The sequence below is a fragment of the Rhea pennata genome, chromosome 2, assembly GCF_028389875.1.
Source record: "Rhea pennata isolate bPtePen1 chromosome 2, bPtePen1.pri, whole genome shotgun sequence".
NCBI lineage: Eukaryota > Metazoa > Chordata > Aves > Rheiformes > Rheidae > Rhea > Rhea pennata.
Genome location: NC_084664.1, coordinates 151,297,435 through 151,304,633, shown reverse-complemented (window position 1 = coordinate 151,304,633; position 7,199 = coordinate 151,297,435).

Here is a 7,199-nt window from a genome sequence, read left to right as displayed (position 1 = left end):
TCCACTGGAGATAGGAGAGATCTGACCTCCTATCCACTGGAGGTTTCTACACTCCACAGCAGGGGAGGCAGAGGAGACCATGTATCTGGTCTTCTACCGCTGCATGTCAGCGTTATTTGTCAAGTCTGCTTTGCACAGGAGCAGCCGAAGGGCATGCGTATATTTACCTCTGCTGACTGTTAGGGGCATCAGCCACTGACAGAGGGGCAGAGCGAGCAGAGGGCAGAGTGACCTCTCTGACAGCTCAGACCAGCCCTGGATCATCAGCACAGGTCTATGACCTAGCAGACGGTTTCTCACAGCACTTGTTAAACTATATCTGGACACCGTGACCATTTTGGGGCCTGCTAGTACAAGAAAGATAATGATAAACTGGAGCAAGTTCAGCTGAAGGTCCCTGAGATGGTCAGGGCTGGAGCATTTGCCCCATGAAGAGGGGCTGAGGGAGTTGAGCCGGTTCAGCAAGAGAAGAGGTGGCTTCAGAATGGGAGGGGGGGTGGCCATAAAAGCAGCTCCCAGTAACTATAGGGAGGTTATCAAGAAGACAGAAGCAAGCTCTCCACTGTGATTCCTGGTGGGAGGACAAGAGACAACAGGCACAGATGAACAGCTCCCACCAGTACTGAAGTTCACTCCCATGTCTGTTCGCTGCATGTCCTCCCTGGCCCTGGGCATCAGCTGGCACCTTGTACACAGTAGGTCAAAGCCTTTCCCTCCCTGTGGCTCTGTGTCCACTCCTGCAACTGCAGGAAGACTGCATGGAGTAACTCATTTCACTTATACTGCTGGATAAGAAAGGTTTCAGCAGATAATTAGACTAAAAAAATCATTTTATTAGAAAAATTTAATTCTTTAAAAACACTCACTAAATTTGGCACAAAAAAGAGAAGAAATACTTTCTGTAAATCTGTTCATTTTAATCTCAAAATTATTTCCTTGTATTGCCAACAACTTTTGATTCTTGCAAAAAACAGAGTTAAAACCAAATATAACTCTGTGAGATATCTGTTAAAGAAAAATCTGTGCTTTGTCTTGATCTTTTTGAAAAACACAGCTATTTTTCAGCTACCTCTGACAGATAGTTGGTGCTGGACTGTATAAGAAACTGTCATAGACTATAAATTCTAAAAAAAAGTTTAAAAAGAATCTTTCCAAAAAAATCCAGTGAATCAGCAATATCTTAGCTTCTTACTCATTTCCAGAATGGAGTAATTTGAATTCAAGAGCATCTGTTTGCAGAGATCAGGTGTGAAGCAAAACCTGAGGGAGCTGGAGGGGCAGCATGGAGGAAGAGGCCCTCCTGTTCTGACTGCTAACAAGCTTTGGTTTGGCCAAGAATCAGGATTATTTCAGTGGTGTAAGCATGAATATTTAGCAGACCTTTTCTATAAGGAGGAAAAAATTCTGTCAGATATGTACTGCCAAGCATGTCTTTATGCACAAGCTGTTGTGAATCAGTCTGCTGTAAGTTCTGAGTTTTATTCTTAGCAGAAGATAAGATGGTAAAGAGGAAATAAAATACATAGCCAGAGCTGTTGATAAGGTTTGGTATTACTGAGGTTGTGTTGGAAAAGCCACTTTTCTCCAGAGTTAACACAATTAAGTTAAACAGTGCAATATTTTTCCCATCTTAGCCTAAAGTCTGCTGCTTCAGTTTCAGATCTGATGAATGAATGAGTGCCCCAGTCTATGCTTCTTTCAACTATATCAATTTGTTCAATAAGGATGCTGACTTTCCCCAAAATCCGTTTTGAATTTTCCTAAAATTTTTCCTATAATTGTTTTGAATAATCGCAGATTAGCCTTACAATTTCAATGAACTACAGCAACTGCAAGAGAAAAGAGACCTTGTAGTTACATATATACTAAATAAGAGGCCCAGGCTATGTATCTAGCTGGTACATGACAACCTGTAAGCATGGTCTCTGGTGTGTTTTTGCCCTGGGTCAGGGCAAAATGCCAACATCCCAAACAACGCTAGGGTGAAGTTAGGAAAGATGCATGGAGCAGGAACCCCCCAGGTTCAGGAGGCTGTAATGTTCAGTTACGTAGATGTGATCGCTATCATGAGTTGATCTCAAGACTGGACAACAAACCCTGGCCTGTTTCTTTTACTAGATTAGTCATAACCACCAGTGCTCCACCGAACATGACAGTACAATGTCAGCACACCCCTCACAGGACGTCAAAGAACATAAGTGAGATCTCACTCTCAGGAAATGAGTAGATGTCATTAGTTCTGCAGCCCAGATGTCCCAGCTGAAGAACATTGCCTTGCTTCAGAGGGTGAGCCTGTGCACAAACCCTACCCTTTTGGGAGTGCTGGGCTAACAGTCTAGTGCTGGAGCAAGAAGTCTTCACAATGATGAGAGTCCTATCACTCTTCATAGTGCCACACAGACATAAAAAAGGCCAGATAATCTTGAGCGGCAGCATCTCCTATGTAGCTAATGTTCACATCAAAATTAGCTAATAGCAACTGACAGGCGATTTCTCCCAGATATCAGCCAAGCATCTTTCAGACAGCACTTACTTCTTCCTATTTCTTCATTTCCCCACCGTACACACATCTGTATCTATCTATGTAACTACATCTATATCTGTATTTATTCCTAGACCTTGGGACTGTAACAGTCCATTTCTCATAGCGAGTCAAAATCCTGACAAATAGCACAATTTCACCTGGGCTGGACTGGTATTCTGCAACAATGCTGCAGTCAGTGATTCTTTTTCCCACTTATTTTTATAGACAACTCAGTGTATACTCAATCTCATATTCTTTAAAATAATCATGAAGGAAACCTGTTGGCAACTTAGGCTGGAGATAGGAGGAGGCGAAGCGATTTGTTAATGCTCTGACCTTCCATCTGGCTGAGCATGTCTTGTAAGGAGATTAAATGTTTGGGTGCAAAATTTGTGGTGCTTGATTCTGGTCAAAGAAAAGTTCAAACAAAACCACATAAAAGGGGTATCCATGTAGCTCTTACCACAGATACGCCTCAGAGTTTAATGTAAACTAGGTATAAAATTTGAACTGAATGACATTTTTTAAAAATGACCATGGTGGTCTCTTTGGACACTTTCATCCATTAAAATCTCTGTCAAAATCTCTGTCAAAGGTAAAAGTTAAACAGGTACAAGCCAGGTTTACATTAATATAAGAACATATGCATTGTGAAAGCTTTGTCTACACAAGCATATCTGATATAACCAAAATCTTAGGGATTTTACTTATTATAGTATAAATGTTATTTTGTTTGTCTTGGTTTGGTTTGATTCATATTTCTTTGGGAATTACACAGTTACATTAGAACTCCCATTAGCCTGAAGAAAGGAGAAAGCTGCACTTAAATTGTGATAATAAATTGGCTAAATCAAACTGGCACAGAAACATGACGCTTTTATGTCAATCTATGCCAGATATGTTTTAGCTCGGTCTGACATGATTTATGCCAAGATAAGCCAAGATGTGAATTTTCAGCACATCAGATAGTCTGTAAGGACTGCCCCTGGGCAAATCCTTGCTCTGCAGTAGGTGTGAGGTAGCTGAGCCTTCAGTAACGGAGGCATTTATCACACTGCATTTGCTACAGGGTAAGAGAGGAAACATGGATAGATAGTGTAGGATAACTAAGGCTGTGTAAACTCACCCTGTAGGCTAGTCAAAGAAAATTTTTAATGTATCAATACTTAAACTGATCATGACTACATTCTAGGTAAACTTGTGTGCACAAAGACACTCAGGAGCGCTCAGGTGAATTAATGAGATTTCAAGCAGGTTAGTTAAACAGCAGGAAGTCTCCCCTAAGAATGCTTACGCAGAATAAAAGCAACTCTGCTGTGATTGAGTAGCTCCTCTATGTTTTTTTACGTAAGATTCACATGTTAAAGATTCACAAACTAAAAGTCTCTTCAAGACCTGCTCACACAGTCACAGAGGAACCACACAAGCTGCTATCCCTCAGGATCTGGGATAGAGGCTGGGCACATACAGTCTACTGCAAAGCAAACTAAAACAGAATAGCTGCAGATGTGCCCCAGCCATGTACACTCGGCCTCACAAAGGGCTTTGCACATGTCAGAGCCAAAATAGCTGGTGCATGTTGCCAGCTACCATTTTCCCTGGTTGCTTCTCAGCTGAAGAAGGAGCAGGTTGTTGGCTGAACAACTGTGTACACTCAGCAACCCCACTGAGATACATAGGTTGTTCATTGCATATATGAAACAAACAGGTAATAAAGCAGAAGATATTGTCTGTGCAGCAAACCCAAATCTGCCAGGAAGCACAAAACTCATAGTGTGCAAGCATGAAATCTAGCCGTGGCACCAGTGGAGAAAGAAGTGGAAGTTATATTGCTAAAAATAGACTGAGTAAGTTTTAAATATGCCATCCTGTGGCATTTCACAATGCAAGGAACTAGGGGAGTGTGCCAAGCTGGTGCATATCAGACAGTAACTTCCAGCTAAGGATGATGACTTATTCAAAGGTGCTGACACATCCTGTTGTGGTCAGGTGAGCACCTACTCAGACTGGTTTGCCTGGAGGCAGTGGCACATCAGCCAGGTGCCCGAGACTAAAAAGAATATGAACCAATAAGCATTACGCTGTGTGCAATTCCCACAGTGAATGCTTTGGCCTCTTGGCCTGCTGGAAGCAGCTGACACCTCTTTTGTTGAGGGGTCAACTGCTTTCCATATATTGCAACATGAAATCATGCTCACAAGCAGCTGCCAGATTCATTAATTACAATTTTTACAGTAATTAGTCTCTAATTCTATTAATTAATTAATTGATGGCCGTTTGGCTCAGCTCAGTTCCACGACAAAAACACTTGGATAATGTTCCTTGAAAGTGCGATTAAAATACTTCCAAGCAGAATGAATCACCTGCATGCCCTGAGGCAGACTGTGCTCACCAGGTAACTGAAGGATATACGCCTTTTGGGTAGAGTATGCTGTCCACAGCTGCCAGCTAGGCCTTTTCTTACTTTTGTAGCTGATCTGATTGCTCCTTATGTTGTTAATTAAATTAAAGGAGTGTGAGGTGCTGGCCCGGTTCGTCATGGCTGGGAACCAATGTTCATATTTCTCTTGCAGCTTTGAAGTCTGTCTAATCTATCCTGTTACCACTATTATATCTGTGGTGTGGTGAGGGCTTTGTAAGTAGGCAGATTAGATAGATTGAAAAGTTAATGGGGACATATGGGTGTTGTTTCTCAGCCATTATTCTTTCTGTAATTGTAGTGGAAAGAATCTGTCAGCAGAAATGAACTCTTCAGCAATACATTGCTGCAACATGTTGGTAAAAGTTGGGGAGAGCGCTGGTCTGTGAGAGCATGTTCCGTATACACAATCAATCACTCCATATCTTTCTTTTGGACTTTTGGAAACACCTAGCCAATGACAGAGTTATTTGGGAATATATCCAGCATCAACTTCAACTTTCCAAGCACTGTATCCATTTTTCTGATCAACGTTGTGTTGAAATGAAAGAAAAAAATTGTGGTCTTTGTGGTTTACTGCCTGTGAGTTTTGGATGAGACACTATGCGCCATTAAGCAAAATGCTTAAGACTCCTGCATCATTTCGTTTTCCACGTGCTTCCTCAAATCTGATTTTTTACACATCTATTTAAATTGACAAAGCCAGGCAGGTATAAAACTGAAGTCCTAATCATTCACAGTAATAAAAGGTCATGTTTCATAAGAATGGGCAGGAAACACTCCATAAATTTCAGTACTTAACACTCTTTTAATTGAATTGCCCCCAAAGTTTGAATAGAGCTGGTATCGCTCTGCTCTAAATACTTGCATTTTCGAAACATGGCTGTGTAACAAACAGATGTCTTCCAAGGCATGCAAGGACACATTTCTAGTAACTCATGCAAGGACATATTTCTAGTAATGGTAAAGTGAAACCTCTGTTTCGTAAATTTGTAAAGTACTTCTGCATCTAAGGTAATCTGAAAACCCTTCCTTCAGGCCCAGCTATATTAAATCTGGTGGCATACACAGAAGTTTGAAAAGGTCTAGCAATTATCTGTAGTTTAATGAATATTAAACCATCTGGTCTTGATTTGTCATTTTGTCTTCAGGCACGACAAGCCGTCAGGATGCAGGCACATGAGTATGTCCAGGCAAAGCAGAAAAGAGACCCATTCTTTAGATCCAGTTATACTGCAAAATATATTATGCTATGGGATGGTATCATAACAGAGATGAGTTCACTTCTTTGAATGAGGAAAGCTACCAAATCTGCTGAGGACAGTACTGTATTCTGGAAGAATGACATCTATATTGTTTTTATCTGTCAGATACTTTAGATCAATTTAAAAAAAACTGGGGAGTTCAGGAAGTCCCCACTATCATACCAGCACCTGTATGAGGATTTATACTGTGTGTCCTCACCTACTTTAGCACCAAGTCAGCCAGGTTAGTGCAACCATGTTCATTATCAGTAATACCAGATTAACATTGGGCTTTGGGCTGAGGTAGGTGATAACACTCATAACCCCTTGCCCAACCTCACTGAGGAGGCATCAACCTCCCGTTAAACAGCAGCCCACAGCTAGGAATATTTACTTCTTTAAGTGTTACGGCTATATCTGGAAGACACCGTCTATCTCTGTCTCGATATGCTAGATCGTTATCCTGTTGGCATCATCTTTCACCGTTTGCCACCAAACTGCAGAGAGGGAGAGGTCGCATAGTTCAGAGCCCTGTCTGCACATGTCAGTTTATTCAGTATATGCTCAGTCGTCTGTTTTAATCAATCAGATCAATGAAACTCCTGGGAGTTTACTTACTCAGGCACACCTGTTTGGTGCGTGATTTTTTTTTTTTTTTCTTTTTTTTAAGACTGCTATTTGGAACCAAAGCCAAAAAGCCTTTTGTACACCACAGTGAGCCTATCCAAGGGTAGAACAGTATGCCTCTTCATGAATTATCCTGTATGTAATGAAGCAAGGGTGTCAAGGGGATGGGGACAAACTCTTTTCAGTTGTCCCGTGTGACAGGACAAGAAGCAATGGGCAGAAATTGAAGCACAGGAAGTTCCACCTGACCGTGAGGGGGAATTTCTTCCCTGCGAGAGTGACAGAGCACTGGACCAGGTTGCCCGGAGAGGTTGTGGAGTCTCCTTCTCTGGAGGTCTTCAAGGCCCGCCTGGATGCAACCCTGTCTACCATGCTGTAGGTGACC